Source organism: Dendrobates tinctorius, unplaced genomic scaffold (genome assembly GCF_039654945.1).
Source record: "Dendrobates tinctorius isolate UK_male_01 unplaced genomic scaffold, ASM3965494v1 ptg000079l, whole genome shotgun sequence".
Classification (NCBI taxonomy): domain Eukaryota; kingdom Metazoa; phylum Chordata; class Amphibia; order Anura; family Dendrobatidae; genus Dendrobates; species Dendrobates tinctorius.
In genome coordinates this window covers 12,177,345-12,202,312 of record NW_027361747.1, presented here as the reverse complement: position 1 = coordinate 12,202,312, position 24,968 = coordinate 12,177,345, and positions in this window count along the sequence as shown.

Genomic DNA, 24,968 nt, shown 5'->3' with positions numbered 1-24,968 from the left:
CTATGACAGAAGCTCCTTCCTGCTATGGAACTGAAAATGGCCCCTAACCTTTTGGACCCCTGTGTGGCTGCACGGGCTGCATTAATAATGTCTTCACTCTTTCTGCCATTGTTATTTGGATTTTGTTTTCACATAGTTCATCATGCGGTAAAAATGACCTGGTAACATCATTCTCCAGGTCAGTACAATTACTGAGATACCAAATAGCAGACTGCTGAGAAGAGCTCAAATTTCCCAAATTGCGTAAGCAGCTTAGCACAGCTGATTTTGGCTTTGAGTTTCCTCTCTGCCAAATTCTGTTTCAGCCATAAAATGGGAATAACTGTGTGCCAAGGTTATTCTATATGGAAGAATTCTGTTCATTAACAAATAAATAAATAAATAAATAAATAGATAAATTTACACCCCTCACCACCTATGCCCAAACCCATTCTTCCACTGTTTGGAAATTATTGGGTTGAAGCCTCTTATACTCAATTAGACCTGCTGGTTATGCTCTCGGATCCACATACCATCATCATTTTTCTCCTAGGTTTAGGATAATTGAAATGTAATGCTGCTATAAGTAAATAATAACTAAAGTGGATGTCCATTTGAGCACAAATATGTGACATTGAGATTTGAAATTTTCTGTAATGGTACTTATTTATTTACACTATGTTGACAGTGTGTCCGGATATCCTGGATTCATCTTCCATTTTGCCGTCACAACAGCTTCATTTCTGCTTTGGGATCGACATGGGAGAGAGATTCCAGTATCAGCACATGAACAGATGTGTAGATATGGAGCTTGCTGACTATCTCACTTTAGTAGCTAATAGTAATGGGTGACCCCGAATAGTAAAGTTCAGGATCTGTACCAAACAACTAATATCGGGCACAGACCCTGAACATGGAATTCTCCAGGAAGTCCGTGTTACTGTTCGGATCCGGCACCCTGAACATTTGCATTACAGCGCGAGAAACACTAGAGGCCTTGAATGGCGTTAAGATTATTCTTCCTTTAAGTTAAAACATTGCTTAAAAACAGACAGTGAAATATTTTATCTCACAGAAAGAATCAGCTGTAATCCCCGGCTATCCTGTCTATATACTCTTTAGCTCTTTTGCTTCCTCCCCTGCCCAGGAGCTGTGGTATGATCAGACCATTTCCCTGTGCAGTCAGACGCAGACAATACACAGTACACAGCAGGGGCACATTTATAAGATTATCTCTGCACTGGAACATTTTATTTAAATACATCCAATTGTGGAAATTATTATTATTATTCCAAGATCTATTGATTAAAATGTACGTTGTTTGTTTTGCCTGAAAACTGAAGTAGAAAAGTTGCGCAATGTTTGCGCAATGCATAGCTGCAGAAAAATGTTGTGAATTTTGGTATCATGGAATTTTGGTCATGGTCATGCTGTTATCAGCTGTCCCGAACCGGACATATTAAGTTCATCACCTTAATGACCTTTTTCGGCATAAATACCCCAAGACTTACTACTACTTCATTCCCTCATCAAAGTTCAGGTGAAACGTGCGTTGGGCAGGTGCAGGCTGCATGTGTGGGGTTTGTACACTTACTATTATTTGATATGTTTACATAGCTGGATCTGCATTTGTGTAGTAGCACTGTGTGACTGTAATTTGTTCATAGCAATACCATTCTCAGCATTTTCTTATAGTATGTTCCATTTTATATTCATTTTTCTATGGACCTAGGATTGTTATCTATGTACTGATATTTATATTTACACAGTCACTTTATTGGTTACTATAGCCATAGTACCATGACTTTTGAATGGTATATATATATATATATTGTGGTGTAGTGACCATTGTGTCCACTAGGGGGCGCTGTGTGGATGTCCCAGGAGAGAGGATGAGTGGCAGAATACTGAATGACTGTTATGTATCTCAAGGTGGGTGGCCTTGGGATGGAGACTTGTGTGTATGTTGATCAGCAGTGATACTGCTGAGGTGCTGTTTCAATGTGTTCGGGAAGTCTCTAGGTAGCTGGTGAGACGGGCGGAAGCAGTTACCTACAAATCCACCCAGGGGTGTGGTTAAGAACGCTATTGTAAAGTTTGTATGAGTGGTTGAAGGACCTGTGATGAGGTCATAGCCATGTTACCCAGTGGGCGTGGCTACGGACCATATAAGGTGGCCAGGGTAGGTCACATGGAGTGAATGCTTGGACCTGGTTGGTCCGTTTTGGAAGGTTCCGTCTGAGAGAGATGGGGCTGTCTTCCTGACAGCAAGTGAATGCTGTGTTTAATGGCTGCACGTGCCTGATAGTTCCCTGGAGAGAATGGATATCTGTAGTGAGCTGAAGCAGCCATGAGGGAACCCTGACAGGTGAGATAACTGGGAGGCTGAAGAGCCTGCGTATGGAAAATTGCACAACCTGTGTGACGGCAGGCTGGACAGAGTGAAGCTCTGTCATGGACGCTATGCTGTTTCCTATTGCTTTGATGGTTTATGATGCATGAATAAACCGCATGGACTGAGATTGTTTTATGGAAAACCTGTGCCGGATCTGATTATTTGGCTGCCAAGCGAGTGTCCCCTATCTGAATGATAGTGCTACCTTACAATATACAGTATATATATGTAGTTCTATTCTATTGGATTTTTTTCTACTTCAATCAAGTTTCGGTTCATATTATACCAGGGCCTTCTCATGATGTACTGATGTGCTAATGAACTATCTATTTACACAGTTTTATTAAATTTGTATGGGTTTATGACAACTATTTATGCTTTATTTTTTATTTTGGATTCATTTGCATCTTCGTGGTGTATCATATTATCATGATCTGGCTGTTTTTGATTACCGTACATTCAGAATAGTCAACTTGTTTACATTTTCCTATCTCAACCCTCCTGCTATGTTTTTATAACACTTGGGGATAATTCCCTTTTTAATGTTAGCATTATTCTTGAAATAAAAATTCTAATATTTTGGACAAATCCAGGCCCATAACTAGAACTGATTGGGCCCCATAGCAAACTTTTAAACGGGGCCCCCTCAAAGACACACGCCCTCAAAGACACACCCCTCCAGGAACTACATTTCCCAGAGGTCCATGCGACAGGCAGCTCTGCAGAGAGCTAATAGACAGCGAGGGCTCAGGGAGGGGCGGGACTGACCTAGTCTGAATCAATACACTCTGTGACTGGCTGCAGGCAGGGAGGCAGGCCCAATATGTACTTCGCTCCGCACAGCTGGCACAGCAATGCAGTGTAGGCTGTGAAATCATAGTGTACATTTTTTCCACCGGGGCCCCGGATCCCCTACACCAGTGGTCCCCAATCTTTTTTGCACCAGGGACCGGCTTCAAGCAAGACCATTCTTCCATGGCCCGGCAGGGCGGGGATGGAGGTGTGACAGGGGTGGGGCTTTGGTCATAAGGGGGTGGGGCTATGGACGCGGTTATAGTTTAGCAGTGCATACTTATCATTTAATTATAACATTTATAATGTGACTCAACTCACCATAGGTTTTGAATGAGTGGGAGCACCTGGCTTGTTTCTCTGTTTCAGTGGGAGCACTGGGCTACTTCTACTGATGACCGTCACTGCTAATGATGATTGGAACCTACAAGGAAATGGAGCATTGAGCACTTAAGAAAAATTGTACTGGAGTACTGTACATGTTGATTATTTTCTAATCATCAGAAAATGTATGTGTGGTTCCCCCCGTCCTGTCCAGCTCTGTGTGGCTTCCCCTGTTGTATGCATGGCTCCCCTGTCCCATCCTTGTATACATGGCTCTGCTCCCACTCTCCCATCCTCTGTACATGGCTCCGCTCCCACCCTCCCATCCTGTATACATGGCTCTGCTCCCACTCTCCCATCTTGTATACATGTCTCTGCTCCCATCCTCCCATCCTTGTATACATGGCTCCGCTCCCACCCTCCCATCCTGTATACATGGCTCTGCTCCCACTCTCCCATCCTTGTATACATGGCTCCGCTCCCACTCTGCCATCTGTATGCATGGCTCTGCTCCCACTCTCCCATCCTGTATACATGGCTCTGCTCCCACTCTCCCATCTTGAATACATGTCTCTGCTCCCATCCTCCCATCCTTGTATGCATGGCTCCGCTCCCACCCTTCCATCCTGTATACATGGCTCTGCTCCCACTCTCCCATCCTGTATACATGGCTCTGCTCCCACTCTCCCATTCTGTATACATGGCTCTGCTCCCACTCTCCCATCTTGTATACATGGCTCTGCTCCCACTCTCCCATCCTGTATGCATGGCTCTGCTCCCACTCTCCCATCCTTTATACATGGCTCTGCTTCCACTCTCCCATCCTGTAAACATGGCTCTGCTCCCACTCTCCCATTCTGTATACATGGCTCTGTTCCCACCCTCCCATCCTGTATGCATGGCTCCCCTGTCCCATCCTGTATGCATGGCTCCGCTCCCACCCTCCCTCCCTTGTATATATGGCTCTGCTTCCACTCTCCCTCCCTTGTATATATGGCTCTGCTTCCACTCTCCCTTCCTTGTATATATGGCTCTGCATCCACTCTCCCTCCCTTGTATATATGGCTCTGCATCCACTCTCCCTCCCTTGTATATATGGCTCTGCTCCCACTGTCCCTCCCTTGTATATATGGCTCTGCTCCCACTGTCCCTCCCTTGTATTGTATATATGGCTCTACTCCCACTCTCCCTCCCTTGTATATATGGCTCTGCTCCCACTCTCCCTCCCTTGTATATATGGCTCTGCTCTCCCTGTCCCTCCCTTGTATGGTATATATGGCTCTGCTCCCACTCTCCCATCCTGTACACATAGAAAACCAAAAGCAAAACACAAAACAAATATCCTGGAATAAAAAAGTAAAAAAATATAATTGCAAAAATTGCATGAAGGTAGTAATAATAGTAATAATAAGGGTATTTAGTTAACATAATTTTGATCAAAATAATGTAGAAGCCATCCCGCCACATCACGGCAACCCTTGTGGGACAGTCCTAACTCTTGTATTTAAAATCTTTCCACTTGTCAAGTGACGTAAATGTGAACAAGGACAGAGGGACTGAACCACCAGTAATAGTATAGGCCAGACAGGATGGATTTTCCAACTCAGAAACAGGGCGGTCACACCCTTATATGCACAGAATGCACAATGAAACAAATGAGAAACTGGGTCTGAGCAGAAAAAGTAAATTAATGTGCATGCAAAATGTAATTGCATATGAACACATGACCTTTACACAGAGAAAACCAAAAGCAAAACACAAAACAAATATCCTGGAATAAAAAAGTAAAAAAATATAATTGCAAAAATTGCATGAAGGTAGTAATAATAGTAATAATAAGGGTATTTAGTTAACATAATTTTGATCAAAATAATGTAGAAGCCATCCTGCCACGTCACGGCAACCCTTGTGGGACAGTACTAACTCTTGTATTTAAAACCTTTCCACTTGTCAAGTGACGTAAATGTGAACAAGGACAGAGGGACTGAACCACCAGTAATAGTATAGGCCAGACAGGATGGATTTTCCAACTCAGAAACAGGGCGGTCACACCCTTATATGCACAGAATGCACAATGAAACAAATGAGAAACTGGGTCTGAGCAGAAAAAGTAAATTAATGTGCATGCAAAATGTAATTGCATATGAACACATGACCTTTACACAGAGAAAACCAAAAGCAAAACACAAAACAAATATCCTGGAATAAAAAAGTAAAAAAATATAATTGCAAAAATTGCATGAAGGTAGTAATAATAGTAATAATAAGGGTATTTAGTTAACATAATTTTGATCAAAATAATGTAGAAGCCATCCCGCCACGTTTCTCGTTTCTCATCCTGTACACATGTTTGTGCTCCCATCCTCCCATTCTTGTATACATGGCTCTGCTCCCACTCTCCCATGCTGTATACAGGGCTCTGCTCCCACTCTCCCATCCTGTATACATGGCTCTGCTCCCACTCTCCCATCCTGTATACATGGCTCTGCTCCCACTCTCCCATCCTATATACATGTTTCTGCTCCTACTCTCCCATCCTGTATACATGGCTCTGCTCCCACTCTCCCATCCTGTATACATGGCTCTGCTCCCACTCTCCCATCCTGTATACATGGCTCTGCTCCCACTCTCCCATCCTGTATGCATGGCTCTGCTCCTACTCTCCCTTCTTGTATACATGGATCTGCTCCCACCCTCCTATCCTGTATACATGGCTCCCCTGTCCCATCCTGTATGCATGGCTCTGCTCCCACCCTCCCTCCCTTGTATACATGGCTCTGCTTCTACTCTCCATCCCTTGTATATATGGCTCTGCTACCCCTGTCCCTCCCTTGTATTGTATATATGGCTCTGCTCCCACTCTCCCTCCCTTGTATATATGGCTCTGCTCCCACTCTCCCTACCTTGTATATATGGCTCCGCTCCCACTCTCCCTCCCTTGTATATATGGCTCTGCTTCCACTCTCCCTCCCTTGTATATATGGCTCTGCTCCCACTCTCCCTCCCTTGTATTTATGGCTCCGCTCGACTCCCCTATCATACTTACCTTCACATCGCTGAACTTCCCTCCCATCGCTGAACTTCCCTCCCTGCATCTCGCGGCGCTTCAGCTTCTTCCTGTGCGGAGCAGTCACGTGCTACCGCTTATTAAGGTGCATGAATATGGACGCCACTCCTATGGGAGAGGAGTGGCGTCCATATTCATGACCTTAAATGAGTGGTACACTTGACAGCTCAGCGCTGGAATCTGGACGAAGCCGCCGCGCCGACAGGGACCGCTATACAGGGTGAGTATCAGCTGCTACACAGCCGCCGGCTCCCCTTGTGTCCGCGGACCGGCAAGAGTACTGCAACGGCCCGGTGCTGGGCCGCGGACCGGTGGTTGGGGTAATTAAATTGCACTACCGGGTAGCGCCGATTGGAGCCGGGGACCCGGGCGGCGGGCCCCTATATGGGCCGGGCCCCAAAGCAACCGCTTCGGCTGCTACCCCGGTAGTTACGTCCCTGGACAAATCCTATTGTTGTGTATTATGTTTTAGGTTGTAATATTTAGGTGGATACACAACACATTTGCTTCTGTTTTTGCTTTGTATCCTATATAAGTTGCTAAATGTATGACATATTAATAACAAGTTGGAAGATACTGATGCTTACCAACCATTATATGTGGTTCCCATATTTTCTTTTAACTCCTGCTTCGGGAAGCACTTCATTGTGGTACTATCAATGAGATGTAGGTTGAATACTTTCTATCTATCCTGTAATGCTCATAACCCTTGCATTGCCAAACACTCATAAAAGTATGGTAAACCCCCTCCACCCTTTCGCCCAATTATATCAGGCATAGGTTCATTGACAAAAAGATTGAGTTCATTGAAAGGGCATTACTAGGGTCTTAAAAGATCAAGGGCCCAAGACCCAAGGGATATGTCTCTGCATATACCTCCCTCCACCAATAAAAACAAAATTCTATACTTATAGAATTATATACAAAAAAGTTAACACAGTTGCTACTATACTATGACTAGTCCTGAATAATACACACTAAAGAATACCATTCAGTGTGCTTTCTAGCTGAACAGTTTGACATTTGAATATGCCAGCTCTGCCAAATTCTTACCAAAAATGTGATTATCGGCAAATAAATTCTCCATGAACCACAATACTGCAAATACTTTTCTCCTGAAAATTGATGGCTATCTCTCTATCTTAAAACATAACATTAACCAAAGGTAAAAATCAGGGTATTTTCTAACACTGCAGTATCAGACTTGTTAAGCTACTTAATTAGTAGAATCGGAACAAAAAATATCCATTTTAGGGGGGGCAGACACATGCCTTGCTGGTGTTTATACACAGGCGGTGCAAACGAAAGATGCTATGGCTTTTTCATATGGAGTGCTGGAAAAATTATTCTTATTTGGGGAGTTTCAAGAGATTTCTTCCTCTGCTAAATGATGAAGAGAAAGCTTTATAACAAGATGTCCAAAGATTATTCCTTTATTTAGGAAGTCCTCAGGTGTCCATAGCAATTTTGAAAGTGAAGAAGTAATGGCTTCTCAACTAGGAGTGAAATAACTATCCCTTTCTTTGGGATACGCAACAGGTTCCTTTTTCAAAACCAGTAAACAATTAAAAATGTTTTTTATCAAGTCTTCCAAAAATTTTTTAGGGAAAAGGAAAAGACTGTTTTCAAAGTGAAGAAACAATGGCCTTTAAAATAATTATCCCTATTTTAAACTGAAATAACATATACGTGGTATACAAAATATGGGATGGACCTCCTGCAAATTAAACGTCAGAATAGTGGATCATATTGCAGGGGCTGCTGTGACTGCTACTATTTAAGCATTCTTGCTTTTGAGACCTATTTGTGCACCACATGGTTAGACTTATAGATCCAAATTGATGTACCATTTTAATGATGTTATTTTCATTATAGTACCATAGTTTGTGTATATTTAACCAGGTAATAGACTTTAGATTTCCAGGCAGCCCTCACTTCACGCTGTGCTGATGCTCGAAAATGTAAGTGCAAAGTAAGCAGCTTGCACTTGTGGGCGGTAATAAGCCAGCTGTCTGGCACAGCTAGACCCCCACAGAGAAGGTAGGCAAGGTATATTACCATGGAAAAACAGAGAAAAAATGGAGTCACCAATTGCTGCATAAATAGATACAATGTTATTAATTACAAAAGGACATGTATTGGGACGGGACAAACTTCATAAAATAGTCACATAATGAGTGCAAAATGACAGGAGAATAATGACCATTACCTGGAAAAGAAAGGCAGGTATAGCCCTATTATCAGTAACCCCTGGGTAGAGGCATGCTGAGGCTGGTCAGATTGCCAGACAGATTGGCAACATGCAACCAGAAATGGCAGGCAGTAATGCACGTGTAAGTGGATAGGCCTGGATAGGCACCCTGCCATACCAATTACATATCGACCACCAGAAGGCAAAGAAAGGCCAGGCTCAGCACACAAATGTACAGCTGGTAGCCACCGAAGGGGCCCACAAAATAACATATGAAGTGGGGCAGAAAAAGCCTCTATGTAATAAAACAATGTTGGAAAATTCCCTGGTAAAAAGAGGCTTGACCGCACCACCCCCAGAAAAATCATGAAACAATATTAGCCAAAGAATAAATTACCCATTGTTGAGGATGTAGGGGAACACCGGCCATCCCAACGTACGTATCACGCAGGTGATATTTGCTTCTTCAGGGGTCGATATGTAATTGGTATGGCACACATCATATAGTAACATAGTATCATAGGTTTGAAGGCTGAAGGAAGACCTTATGTCCATCTAGTTCAGCCTATTTTTAGTGCAGCTGTTCTGCATTGTTGATCCTGGGGAAGGCAAAAAACCAACAGAGTAGAAGCCAATTTTCTCCATAGGGAAAAAATTCCTTCCCCTAAGCTGGGTCAACCATCTACCTATAATATTCTGTTATTCGTAACCTTCTATACTGTTACTCACAAGAAAAGCATCCATTCCTTTCTTAAATTCATTCAGTGAGTTGGCCATCACCACTTCCTCAGGAAGAGAATTCCAGAGCCTCACTGCTCTTACCGTGAAGAACCCTCTTCTATGCTGGTGCAGAAATTGTCTTTCCTCCAAACGAAGAGAATCCCCCCTTGTTCTTGTCACAGTCCTTGGTACAAACAGTTCATATGTAATTGGTATGACGGTGACGGCACACACATTATGAATTCTGGTGAGCATTTGTAACTTCACATTTATCTCCACTCAGATTATGTGTTGAATATCTATTTAAAGCACTTTATTCGATAGCAATTGTTATTTATATGCGCTGCACTTTATTTCATATATATAATTCTTTTTACTTATTGATTTAAATTGAGTGGAGATATATATTTTTGAATAAATTACACCATAAGATCCGTTTATTATAACTCTAACTTATTAATGTGTGCTGACCTGCCCCCTTTTGCTTTTTTAATTATGTATTGTCCTCATTGTGGTTTTTAATGTGTCCCTTTTTGGTGTCCTCAATAATATACATTAATTAATAATATTAAATGGTGTTGGTATATATGGTTACGTGGTCCTTTTTGGTTTTATAGTATTGGTTTGTCCACATCCTTTAGTGATCTTTAACCCCTTAGCGACAGAGCCAGTTTGCAGCTTAATGACCAGGCCAATTTTTACAATTCTGACCACTGTCCCTTTATGAGGTTATAACTCTGGAACGCTTTAATGGATCCTGCTGATTCTGAGAATGTTTTTTCGTGACATATTGTACTTCATGTTAGTGGTAAAATTTCTTCGATAAGTCTTGTGTTTATTTATGAAAAAAACAGAAATATGGCAAAAATTTTTAAAATTTTGCAATTTTAAAACTTTAAATTTTTATGCCCTTAAATCAGAGAGATGTGTCACATAAATTTCTTAATAAATAACATTTCCCACATGTCTACTTTACATCAGCACAATTTTGGAAGCAAAATTTTTTTTTGTTAGGAAGTTATAAGGGTTAAAAGTTGACCAGCGATTTCTCATTTTTACAACAAAATTTACAAAGCCATTTTTTTTAGGGACCACATCATATTTAAAGTCATTTTGAGGGGTGTACATGACAGAAAATACCCAAAAGTGGCACCATTCTAAAAACTAGACCCCTCAAGGTGCTCAAAACCACATTCAAGAAGTTTATTAACCCTTTAAGTGCTTCACAGGAACGAAAGCAATGTGGATGGAAAAAATTAAAATTTAACTTTTTTTTGGAAAAAAATTACTTCAGAACCAATTTTTTTTATTTTCACAAGTGTTAAAAGAGAAAATCAACCACAAAATTTGTTGTACAATTTCTCCTGAATACGCCGATACCCCATATGTGGGGGTAAACCCCTTTTTCAGCACACGGTAGAGCTCGCAAGGGATGGAGCACCGTTTGACTTTTTCAACGCAGAATTGGCTGGAATTAAGATCGGATGCCATGTTGCGTTCGGAGAGCCCTTAATGTGCCTAAACAGTGGAAAACTCCAACAAGTGACCCCATTTTGGAAACTAGACCCATTAAGGAACTTATCTAGATGTGTGGTGAGCACTTTGAACCTTCAAGTGCTTCACAGAAGTTTATAACGTAGAGCCGTGAAAATAAGAAATCCATTTTTTTTTCCACAAAAATGATCTTTTCGCCCCCAAATTTTTATTTTTACAAGGGTAACAGGAGAAATCATACCCCCACAGTTATTATGCAATTTGTCCTGAGTACGCTGATACCCCATATGTGGGGAGGAACCACTGTTTGGGTGCATGGGAGAGCTTGGAAGGGAAGGAGTGCCATTTTGGAATGCAGACTTTGATGGAATGGTCTGCGGGCATCATGTTGCGTTTGCAGAGCCCCTGATGTGCCTAAACAGTAGAAACCCCCAACAAGTGACTCCATTTTGGAAACTAGACCCATGAAGGAACTTATCTAGATGTGTGGTGAGCACTTTGAACCTTTAAGTGCTTCACAGAAGTTTATAACGTAGAGCCGTGAAAATAAGAAATCCATTTTTTTTCCACAAAAATGATCTTTTCACCCCCAAATTTTTATTTTTACAAGGGTAACAGGAGAAATCATACCCCCACAGTTATTATGCGATTTGTCCTGAGTACGCTGATACCCCATATGTGGGGAGGAACCACTGTTTGGGCGCATGGGAGAGCTCGGAAGGGAAGGAGTGCCATTTTGGAATGCAGACTTTGATGGAATGGTCTGCGGGCATCATGTTTAGTTTAACCCCAAAAATTGTGGAAACCACAGTAGAAAATTGCGACCATAGATCCATATTGATAAAATTACTTCTCTTTATTAAATAATGGACAAGACAAGACAAAAATGGGGAACAAGTGTAAAGGACAATCAAAACAGTGCAATAGTACAAATGCTAATACAAGCAGAATCTGCCCCAGTACACCTGAACTATCATATGCCGAGATTAATGTATATATTTCCTGTATTTATATTCCATATAACGAGCATTATATCTTGCATAGAAAAGGGAACAGTGCCCATCATCTATCAAACAGAATAAGTCTATACACTATCCCAAAAGAGGTAATTAGAGGGTTTAACAATGAGTTAACAATACTACCCTCAGGGTCATGTGGAACACATCTTACATACAGTGGGGCAAAAAAGTATTTAGTCAGTCAGCAATAGTGCAAGTTCCACCACTTAAAAAGATGAGAGGCGTCTGTAATTTACATCATAGGTAGACCTCAACTATGGGAGACAAACTGAGAAAAAAAAATCCAGAAAATCACATTGTCTGGTTTTTTTTCATTTTATTTGCATATTATGGTGGAAAATAAGTATTTGGTCAGAAACAAGCAATCAAGATTTCTGGCTCTCACAGACCTGTAACTTCTTCTTTAAGAGTCTCCTCTTTCCTCCACTCATTACCTGTAGTAATGGCACCTGTTTAAACTTGTTATCAGTATAAAAAGACACCTGTGCACACCCTCAAACAGTCTGACTCCAAACTCCACTATGGTGAAGACCAAAGAGCTGTCAAAGGACACCAGAAACAAAATTGTAGCCCTGCACCAGGCTGGGAAGACTGAATCTGCAATAGCCAACCAGCTTGGAGTGAAGAAATCAACTGTGGGAGCAATAATTAGAAAATGGAAGACATACAAGACCACTGATAATCTCCCTCGATCTGGTGCTCCATGCAAAATCCCACCCCGTGGGGTCAGAATGATCACAAGAACGGTGAGCAAAAATCCCAGAACCACGCGGGGGACCTAGTGAATGAACTGCAGAGAGCTGGGACCAATGTAACAAGGCCTACCATAAGTAACACACTACGCCACCATGGACTCAGATCCTGCAGTGCCAGATGTGTCCCACTGCTTAAGCCTGTACATGTCCGGGCCCGTCTGAAGTTTGCTAGAGAGCTTTTGGATGATCCAGAGGAGTTTTGGGAGAATGTCCTATGGTCTGATGAAACCAAACTGGAACTGTTTGGTAGAAACACAACTTGTCGTGTTTGGAGGAAAAAGAATACTGAGTTGCATCCATCAAACACCATACCTACTGTAAAGCATGGTGGTGGAAACATCATGCTTTGGGGCTGTTTCTCTGCAAAGGGGCCAGGACGACTGATCCGGGTACATGAAAGAATGAATGGGGCCATGTATCGTGAGATTTTGAGTGCAAACCTCCTTCCATCAGCAAGGGCATTGATGATGAAACGTGGCTGGGTCTTTCAACATGACAATGATCCAAAGCACACCGCCAGGGCAACGAAGGAGTGGCTTCGTAAGAAGCATTTCAAGGTCCTGGAGTGGCCTAGCCAGTCTCCAGATCTCAACCCTATAGAAAACCTTTGGAGGGAGTTGAAAGTCCGTGTTGCCAAGCGAAAAGCCAAAAACATCACTGCTCTAGAGGAGATCTGCATGGAGGAATTTAGCCAACATACCAACAACAGTGTGTGGCAACCTTGTGAAGACTTACAGAAAACGTTTGACCTCTGTCATTGCCAACAAAGGATATATCACAAAGTATTGAGATGAAATTTTTTTTCTGACCAAATACTTATTTTCCACCATAATATGCAAATAAAATGAAAAAAAAAACAGACAATGTGATTTTCTGGATTTTTTTTTCTCAGTTTGTCTCCCATAGTTGAGGTCTACCTATGATGTAAATTACAGATGCCTCTCATCTTTTTAAGTGGTGGAACTTGCACTATTGCTGACTGACTAAATACTTTTTTGCCCCACTGTATATAGAAAGACAGAAATTGGTGCAGCAAACAATGCCAGGGCTGCACCGGCGGGCAAATACCCGCCCTAGATAGATTAGGACCCAAAAACATTACCTAGATGAAACTTCAGGATAACCGGGCGGAACGCTCGTTTCCCCGACGCGCGTTTCAGAGCAATAAGCTCCTTCCTCAGGGCCCCCTCATTTAACTCATTGTTAAACCCTCTAATTACCTCTTTTGGGATGGTGTATAGACTTATTCTGTTTGATAGATGATGGGCACTGTTCCCTTTTCTATGCAAGATATAATGCTCGTTATATGGAACATAAATACAGGAAATATATACATTAATCTCGGCATATGATAGTTCAGGTGTACTGGGGCAGGTTCTGCTTGTATTAGCATTTGTACTATTGCACTCTTTTGATTGTCCTTTACACTTGTTCCCCATTTTTGTCTTGTCTTGTCCATTATTTAATAAAGAGAAGTAATTTTATCAATACGGATCTATGGTCGCAATTTTCTACTGTGGTTTCCACAATTTTTGGTGTATATATTAGCGATTGATCCTAGTCTGTTCAAACAGAGCGACACCTATAAGGAGTATATATAATATATTTAGGATGCGGCTCTGTACCGTTGCTGTCATAATCATGTTTAGTTTGCAGAGCCCCTGATGGGCCTAAACAGTGGAAACCCCCAACAAGTGACCCCATTTTGGAAACTAGACCCATGAAGGAACTTATCTAGATGTGTGGGGAGCACACTTTGAACCTTCAAGTGCTTCACAGAAGTTTATAACGTAGAGCCGTGAAAATAAGAAATCCATTTTTTTTCCACAAAAATGATCTTTTCGCGCCCAAATTTTTATTTTTACAAGGGTAACAGGAGAAATCATACCCCCACAGTTATTATGCGATTTGTCCTGAGTACACTGATACCCCATATGTGGGGGGGAACCACTGTTTGGGCGCATGGGAGAGCTCAGAAGGGAAGGAGTGCCATTTTGGAATGCAGACTTCGATGGAATGGTCTGCGGGCATCATGTTGCGTTTGCAGAGCCCCTGATGGGCCTAAACAGTGGAAACCCCCCACAAGTGACCCCATTTTGGAAATTAGACCCCCTAAGGAACTTATCTAGATGTGTGGTGAGCACTTTGAACCCCCAAGCGCGTCACAGAAGTTTATAAACGCAGAGCCGTGAAAATAAAAAGTCTTTTTTATTTCCACAAAAGTGATTTTTTTAGACCCCAATTTTTAGACCCCCAAAGTTGGTAAATAGTGGAAACCCATCAATTCTTGCTCCAACCCTAACCCCAACACACCCCTAACCCTAATCCCAACCCTAATCCTAATTCTAACCCTAATCCTAGTTCGCCCTAACCCTAACCCTAGCCCAACCCTAGCCCAACCCTAGCCCTAACCCTAGCCCAACCCTAACCCTTAACCCTAGCCCAACCCTAACCCTAGCCCAACCCTAACCCTTAACCCTAGCCCAACCCTAACCCTAGCCCTAACCCTAGCCTAGCCCTAACCCTAGCCTAACCCTAGCCTAACCCTAACCTTAGCCTAACCCTAACCCTAGCCTAACCCTAACCCTAGCCTAACCCTAACCCTAGCCTAACCCTAGCCTAACCCTAGCCTAACCCTAACCCTAGCCTAACCCTAGCCTAACCCTAACCCTAGCCTAACCCTAACCCTAGCCTAACCCTAACCCTAGCCTAACCCTAACCCTAGCCTAACCCTAACCCTAGCCTAAACCTAGCCTAACCCTAGCCCTAGCCTAACCCTAACCCTAGCCTAACCCTAACCCTAGCCTAACCCTAACCCTAACCCTTATGGAAAACTGAAAAAAAAATATTTTTTTTATTTCATTATGTGTGCCTATATAAGGGGGTGATAAACGGGGGGGTTATGTACTATTTTTATTATTTTGATCACTATGATCATTTATCACAGTGATCAAAATAATGAATGGAATCTGCCAGCCGGAGCCAGCAGATTCCCGGCGGGCGCACTGCGCATGCGCCAGCCATTTTCAAGATGGCGGCGCCCATCGGATGACGCCGGCGGGCGCGGGACCACCAGGAGGGGACGGAGGACAAGGGAGAGGTACCGGGAGGGGACCGGGGGGATCGGGGACCCTATTTCTCTATCCTCTGATGTGCGATCACATCAGAGGAAAGAGAAATTAAATGTAAAATCGCGGCTTTTTTTTTTTTTGCGGTCGCCGTTATAGGGTTAATAACGGCGATCGCAAAAGCGTGGGTCGGTAAAAACCGACCGATTCATGTTCTCTGGGGTCTCGGCTACCCCTGGCAGCCGAGACCCCGGAGAAAATCCGACACTGGGGGGCGCTATTCACTTAAATCACAGCGCCGTGAATTAACGGCGCTGTGGTTTAAGTACCCTTAATTACCGCCGTTAAAAGGCGTATCGGCGGTCGTTAAGGGGTTAAATTAGGTTGTTTGTACTCCTATTATTTTTGGATAAAGTGTATCTTCTGTGTACATTGTCTAGTAACAGTGAGCTGTTTATTAGAGGAAGTGTGCCCTACGATTGCTCACATGCACTGTAGTCAGGGCAATGATAATCTCCTAGTGATAAAACCTTCATTGTAAGTAAACAGCACCACACAGCTTGATAAGTGACATATCGCTGAATTTAGTGTCTGGCTGCTACCTCATGCTGTCCTCACATTACATAGCAAAAAGCTGCCGACAGATTCCTTATAAGTGACGTGCATTTTCGTGCTTTTTACTCTAGCAGACCCTGGACTAAGAATGGCTTCATCAGTATACAGTTAGGTCCATATATATGTGGACAGAGACAATTTTTCTAATTTTGGTTCTAGACATTACCACAATAAATTTTAAACAAAACAATTCAGATGCAGTTGAAGTTCAGACTTTCAGCTTTCATTTGAGGGTATCCACATTAAAATTGGATGAAGGGTTTAGGAGTTTCAGCTCCTTAACATGTGCCACCCTGTTTTTAAAGGGACCAAAAGTAATTGGACAATTGACTCCAAGGCTATTTCATGGACAGGTCTGGTCAATCCCTTCGTTATGTCATTCTCAATTAAGCAGATAAAAGGCCTGGAGTTGATTTGAGGTGTGGTGCTTGCATTTGGAAGGTTTTGCTGCGAAGGAAACAAGCGGTCAAAGGAGCTCTCCATGCAGGTGAAACAAGCCATCCTTAAGCTGCAAAAACAGAAAAAACCCATCCGAGAAATTGCTACAACATTAGGAGTGGCAAAATCTACAGTTTGGTACATCCTGAGAAAGAAAGAAAGAAAGCACTGGTGAACTCATCAATGCAAAAAGACCTGGGTGCCCACGGAAGACAACAGTGGTGGACGATCGCAGAATAATCTCCATGGTGAAGAGAAACCCCTTCACAACAGCCAACCAAGTGAGCAACACTCTCCAGGAGGTAGGCGTATCAATATCCAAATCTACCATAAAGAGAAGACTGCACGAAAGTAAATACAGAGGGTTCACTGCACGGTGCAAGCCACTCATAAGCATCAAGAATAAAAAGGCTAGACTGGACTTTGCTAAAAGACATCTAAAAAAGCCAGCACAGTTCTGGAAGAAAATTCTTTGGACAAATAAAACCAAGATCAATCTCTACCAGAATGATGGAAAGAGAAAAGTATGGTGAAGGCGTGGTACAGCTCATGATCCAAAGAATACCGCATCATCTGTAAAACACGGTGGAGGCAGTGTGATGGCTTGGGCATGCATGGCTGCCAGTGGCACTGGGTCACTAGTGTTTATTGATGATGTGACACAGGACAGAAGCAGCCGAATGAATTCTGTTAGCAGCGGATTAATCAGCGTAACATCCAGAGTCAGCAACACAGAATGTAGATTTATTCATATCCAGGTTGAACAGCTTACAGCATGAAATGTGATCAGTCTGGTATCTGCTGTGGCTTGCAGCATGGGAGCATTACAACAGCAAGAAGGGAAGAGAAGGAGGGGGCATCCTGTCTGTTTTTTTGTTTTTTTTTGTCACTGAACTTTGTTAACAATCTCATAATATGCACAATATATAAAACAGTACAGTAGTAGTTGTTGCAATACATACAGATCAATATGCATTATTCCAACAAATTCTGATGTATTCAGAGCCTTAGGGGCGTAACTAGAACTGATTGGGCCCCATAGCAAACTTTTAAACGGGCCCCCTCAAAGACACACACCCTTCAAGACACACACCCTTCAAGACACACACCCTTCAAGACACACACCCTTCAAGACACACCCCCTTCTAGACACACCCCCTTCTAGACACACCCTCTTACCGATAATGCATGCTAGAGTTGGCTGAGTGGCTGGCCTGGCATTAATTAAGCTGAGACAGTGAGGGCTGCCTGCCTTCCGCCGCGCAAACCGACCTCCAGGAACTACATTTCCCAGAGGTCCATGCGGCAGGCAGCTCTGCAAAGAGCTAATAGACAGCGAGGGCTCAGGGAAGGGGCAGGACTGAACTAGTCTGAAGCAATACACTGGCTGCAGGCAGGGAGGCGGGCCCAATATGTGCTTCGCTCCGCACAGCAGGCACGGAAATGCAGCGTAAGCTGCGAAATCATAGTGTACATTTTTTTCTACCGTGGCGCCGGATCCCCTACACTACACACACCGGGCCGGCGGGCCCCCAAGACAGCATTGGCCACAGCACCCGCCCGAGCGCCGCAGTAATGTACCGTATATACTCGTGTATAAGCCGACCCATGTTTAACCCCTTCCTGACATCCGACGTACTATCCCGTCCACGGTACCCGGGCCCGTATGACCGTGGACGGGATAGTACGTCTACCGCGATCAGCGGCGCCCACGTGGTGAGCGCCGCTGATCGCGGCCGGGTGTCAGCTGATTATCACAGCTGACACCCGGCACTATGTGTCAGGGGCGGTCACGGACCGCCCCCGACACGTTAACCCCTTGCACACCGCGATCAAACATGATCGCGGTGTACCGGGAGTTAAAGGGAAGCATCGGGAGGGAGGGGGCTCCCTCCGTGCTTCCCTGAGCCCCCCACGGCAGCGCAATGTGCAGCGCTGCTGCCGGGGGCTCCTATCCTCCAGGCCCCCGGATCCAAGATGGCGACGGGGGCCTTTGGGGACCTGAGGAAGCTGGCTTCCTCAGTGCCTGCAAAGCGCAGGCAAGAGGAAGTCTTCTTCAATGCCTGTGACAGATTGCTGATCTGTCACAGTGATCTGTGATGTGACAGATCAGCGATCTGTCACAGGACAGTGATGTCCCACCTGGGACTATGTAATAAAGTAAAAAAAAAATTAAAAAAAATGTAAAAATAAATTTAAAAAAAATCGCCAAATAAATTAGAAAAAAAAAAAAAAATATTCCCTCAATAAATCCATTTTTTGGAAATAATAAAAAAAAAACAATAAAAGTACACATATTAGGTATTGCCGCGTCCGTAATGACCCGCCCTATAAAACTGTCCCATTAGTTAACCCTTTTAGCGAACCCCTTAAAAAATAAAAATAAAAAACGAAGCAAAAAATAATGATTTATTATCATACCGCCAAACAAAAAGTGTAATAACGCGCGATCAAAAAGGCGCATATAAATATCCATGGTACCACTGAAAACGTCATCTTGTCCCGCAAAAAACGAGCCGCCACACAGCATCATCAGCGAAAAAATAAAAAAGTTATAGCTCGCAGAATAAAGCAATGCAAAAATAATTATTTTTTATATAAAATAGTTTTCATTGCATAAAACCGACAAAAACATAAAAAAAGACCTAAATGAGGTATCGCTGTAACCGTACTGACCCGAAGAATAAAACTGCTTTATCAATTTTACCGCACGCGGAACGGTGTAAACGCACCCCCCCAAAAGAAATTCATGAAACGCTGGTTTTTCTTCATTCTGCGTCCCAAAAATCGGAATAAAAAGCGATCAAAAAATTTCACGTGCCCGAAAATGGTACCAATAAAAACATCAACTCGTCCCGCAAAAAATAAGACCTCATATGACTCAGTGGGTCAAAAGACGGAAAAATTATAGCTCTCAAAATGTGCTGATGCAAAAACTATTTTACAATAAAAAGCGTCTTTTAGCGTGTGACAGCTGCCAAACATAAAAACCGCCATAAATAGTAAGTCAAACCCCCGTTATCACCCCCTTAGTTAGGGAAAAATAATAAAACTAAAAAAAAAGTATTTATCTCCATTTTCCCGTTAGGGTAAGGCTGTGTGCACACGCTGCGGATTAGGTGCGGATTCATCCGCGCGGATTTTGTAAAATCCGCAGGTGAAACCGCAGGTCAAAAGACCTGCGGTTTTACCTGCGGATTGCTCTGCAGTTTTGTCCTGCAGTTTTTCATCTCCTCAATAGAGGAGATGGCAAACCGCAGGAGAATCCGCAGAAAGAATTGACATGTCACGGAAAATTCTGCACCGTCTGCACTGCGGTTTTTGATTCCCATAGGGAATCATGGTACTGTACACCGCAGCAGAAACTGCTGCGGGTCCGCAGCAGCCAAAACCGCTGCGGAACCGCAGCAAAATCCGCAGTGTGTGCACACAGCCTTAGGGTTAGGGCTAGGGTTAGGGCTAGGGTTAGGGCTAGGGTTAGGGTTAGGGTTAGGGTTAGGGTTAGGGCTAGGGTTAGGGCTCAGATTAGGGTTAGGGGTGTGTTGGGGTTAGGGTTGGAGTTATACTTGGGGGTTTCCACTGTTTGGGCACATCAGGGGCTCTCCAAATGCAACATGGCATCTGATCTCAATTCCAGCCAATTCTGAGTTGAAAAAGTCAAATGGTGCTCCTTCCCTTCCAAGCTCTGCCATGCGCCCAAACAGTGTTTTACCCCCACATGTAGGGTATCAGCCTACTCAGGACAAATTGCAAAACAATTTTTGGGGTCCAATTTCTCCTGTTACCCTTAGGAAAATAAAAAATTGGGGGCAAAAATATCATTTTTGTGGAAAAAAATGATTTTTTTATTTTCACGTCCGAGTGTTATAAACTTCTGTGAAGCACTTGGGGGTTCAAAGTGCTCACCACACATCTAGATAAGTTCCGTGGGGGGGTCTAGTGTCCAAAATGGGGTCACTTGTGGGGAGTTTCAATAGTTTAGGTACATCAGGGGCTCTCCAAACGCACATGACACCCGCAGACCATTCCATCAAAGTCTGCATTCCAAAACGTCACTGCTTCCCTTCCGAGCCCCGACGTGTGTCCATACAGTAGTTTTCTCCCACATATGGGGTGTCAGCGTACTCAGGCCAAATTGGACAACAACTTTTGGGGGTCCAATTTCTCCTGTTACCCTTGGGAAAATGAAAAAACTGGGGACTAATTGATCATGTTTCTGGAAAAAATACGATTTTTTTTATTTTCATGCCCTGGCATTATAAACTTCAGTGAAGCCCTTGGGGGTTCAAAGTGCTCACCTCACATCTAGTTAAGTTCCTTAGTGGGTCTAGTTTTCAAAATGGGGTCATTTGTGGGGGGTTTCCACTGTTTAGGTACATTAGGGGCTCTCCAAAGGCAACATGACACCCGCAGACCATTCCATCAAAGTCTGCATTCCAAAACGTCACTACTTCCCTTCCGAGCCCCGACGTGTGCCCATACAGTAGTTTTCTCCCACATATGGGGTATCAGCATACTCAGGACAAATTGGACAACAACTTTTGGGGTCCAATTTCTCCTGGTACACTTGGGAAAATAAAAAAATGGTGACTAAAAGATCATGTTCATGGAAAAAATACGAATTTTTTATTTTCACGCCCGGGCGTTATAAACTTCTGTGAAGCACTGGGGGGTTCTGAGTGCTCACCACACATCTAGATAAGTTCCTTGGGGGGTCTAGTTTACAAAATGGTGTCATTTGTGGGGGGTTTCCACTGTTTAGGTACATTAGGGGCTCTCAAAAGGCAACATGACACCCGCAGACCATTCCATCAAAGTCTGCATTCCAAAACGTCACTACTTCCCTTCCGAGCCCCGACTTGTGCCCATACAGTAGTTTTCTCCCACATATGGGGTATCAGCATACTCAGGACAAATTGGACAACAACTTTTGGGGTCCAATTTCTCCTGGTACCTTTGGGAAAATAAAAAAATGGTGACTAAAAGATCATGTTTGTGGAAAAAATACGAATTATTTATTTTCACGCCCGGGCATTATAAACTTCTGTGAAGCACTGGGGGGGGTCAAAGTGCTCACCACACATCTAGATAAGTTCCTTAGGGGGTCTAGTTTCCAAAATGGTGTCATTTGTGGGGGGTTTCCACTGTTTTGGTACATCAGGAGTTTTCCAAACGCGACATGGTGTCCGATCTCAATTCCAGCCAAAAACGTCAAATGGCGCTGCTTCCCTTCCGAGCTCTGCCATGCGCCCAAATAGTGGTTTACCCCCACATGTGGGGTATCAGCGTACTCAGAACAAATTGCACAATAACTTTTACGGTCCTGTTACCCTTGGAAAAATAAGAATTGAGGGTGAAAAGATCATTTTTGTGGAAAAAATATGATTTTTTAATTGTATGGCTTTATGTTATAAACTTCTGTGAAGCCCATGGGGGTTCAAAGTTCTCACCACACATCTAGATAAGTTCCTTAGGGGGTCTAGTTTCCAAAATGGTGTTATTTGTGGGGGGTTTCCACTGTTTTGGTACATCAGGGGTTTTCCAAACGTGACATGGTGTCCGATCTCAATTCCAGCCAAAAACGTCAAATGGCCCTGCTTCCCTTCCGAGCTCTGCCATGCGCCCAAATAGTGGTTTACCCCCACATGTGGGGTATCAGCGTACTCAGGACAAATTGCACAATAACTTTTAGGGTCCTGTTACCCTTGGGAAAATAAAAATTGGGGTGAAAAGATCATTTTTGTGGAAAAAATATGATTTTTTAATTGTACCGCTGTACGTTATAAACTTCTGTAAAGCCCTTGTGGGTTCAAAGTTCTCACCACATATCTAGATAAGTTCCTTGGGGGGTCTAGTTTCCAAAATGGGGTCACTTGTAGGGGGTTTCCACTGTTTAGGTACATCAGGGACTCTCCAAACGTGACATGGCGTCCGATCTGAATTCCAGCCAATTTTGCATTGAAAAAGTCAAACGGCGCTCCTTCCATTCTGAGCTCTGCCATGCACCGAAACAGTCGTTCCCCCCCACAAATCAGGTATCAGCGTACTCAGGACAAATTGCACAATAACTTTTGTAGTCCAATTTCTCCTGTTACCCTTGGTAAAATAAAAAAAATTGAACCTGAAGTATTTTTTTTGTGAAAAAAAGTTAGATGCTCATTTCTTTTTAAATATTCAAAAAAATTCCTGTGACGCACCTAATGGGTTAATAAACTTCTTGAATGTGGTTTTTAGCACCTTAAGGGGTTCAGTTTTTAGAATGGTGTCACTTTTGGGTATTTTCTATCATATAGACCCCTCAAAGTGGCTTCAAATGTGATGTGGTCCTAAAAATAAAATGGTGTTGTAAAAATGAGAAATCGCTGGTCAACTTTTAACCCTTATAACTTCCTAACAAAAAAAAATTTTGGTTCCAAAATTGTACTGATGTAAAGTAAACATGTGGGAAATGTTACTTATCAAGTTTTTTGTGTGCCGTATCTCTGTGATTTAAGGGCATAAAAATTCAAAGTTGGAAAATTGCGAAATTTTCAAAATTTTTGCCAAATTTCCATTTTTTTCACAAATAAACGCAAGTTATTTGAATGAAATTTTACCACTAACATGAAGTACAATATGTCACGAGAAAACAATGTCAGAATCACCGGGATCCATGGAAGCGTTCCAGAGTTATGACCTCATAAAGGTACAGTGGTCAGAATTGTAAAAATTGGCCCGGTCATGAACGTGCAAACCACCCTTGGGGGTGAAGGGGTTAAGCTGACCCCCCTAATTTTGTCACCAAAAACTGGGAAAACTTACTGACTCGCGTATAAGCCTAGGGTGGAAAATGCCGAAGCTACTGGTAAATTTCAAAAATAAAATGGGCCCCATAAGATGCTCCATAAAGTTCATGATGGGTTTCATAAGATGCTCCATACAAAAATATGCCTAATAATGCTGCACAGTGAATAATGGTGACCCTATAACATGCTCCATAATAACATATGCCCCATATAATGCTGCAGTGATTGGTGTCCCCTTATAATACTGCACAGTGATTGGTGGCCCCTCATAATGCTGTACAGTGATTAGTGGCCCCTTGTAATGCTGCAGTGATTGGTGGCCCCTTGTAATGCTGCACAGTGATTATAGTCCCCTTGTAATGCTGCACAGTGATTGGTGGCCCCTTGTAATGTTGCAGTGATTAGTGGCCCCTTGTAATGCTGCACAGTGATTAGTGGCCCCTTGTAATGCTGCAGTGATTAGTGGCCCCTTGTAATGCTGCAGTGATTAGTGGCCCCTTGTAATGCTGCACAGTGATTATTGGCCCCTTGTAATGCTGCAGTTATTAGTGGCCCCTTATAATGCTGCACAGTGATTGGAGGCCCCTTGTAATGCTGCAGTGATTAGTTGCCCCTTGTAATGCTGCACAGTGATTGGTGGCCCCTTATAATGCTGCAGTGATTAGTGGCCCCTTGTAATGCTGCACGGTGATTACTGGCCCCTTGTAATGCTGCAGTGATTAGTGGCCCCTTGTAATGCTGCACAGTGATTAGTGGCCCCTTGTAATGCTGCAGTGATTGGTGGCCCCTTATAGTGCTGCACAGTGATTAGTGGCCCTTTGTAATGCTGCAGTGATTAGTGGCCCCTTGTAATGCTGCACAGTGATTAGTGGCCCCTTGTAATGCTGCAGTGATTAGTGGCCTCTTGTAATGCTGCAGTGATTAGTGGCCCCTTATAATGCTGAACAGTGATTGGTGGCCCCTTGTAATGCTGCACAGTGATTAGTGGCCCCTTGTAATGCTGCACAGTGATTAGTGGCCCCTTGTAATGCTACAGTGATTTAGTGGCCCCTTGTAATGCTGCACAGTGATTAGTGGCCCCTTGTAATGCTGCACAGTGATTAGTGGCCCCTTGTAATGCTGCACAGTGATTAGTGGCCCCTTGTAATGCTGCAGTGATTAGTGGCCTCTTGTAATGCTGCAGTGATTAGTGGCCTCTTGTAATGCTGCAGTGATTAGTGGCCCCTTATAATGCTGAACAGTGATTGGTGGCCCCTTGTAATGCTGCACAGTGATTAGTGGCCCCTTGTAATGCTGCACAGTGATTAGTGGCCCCTTGTAATGCTA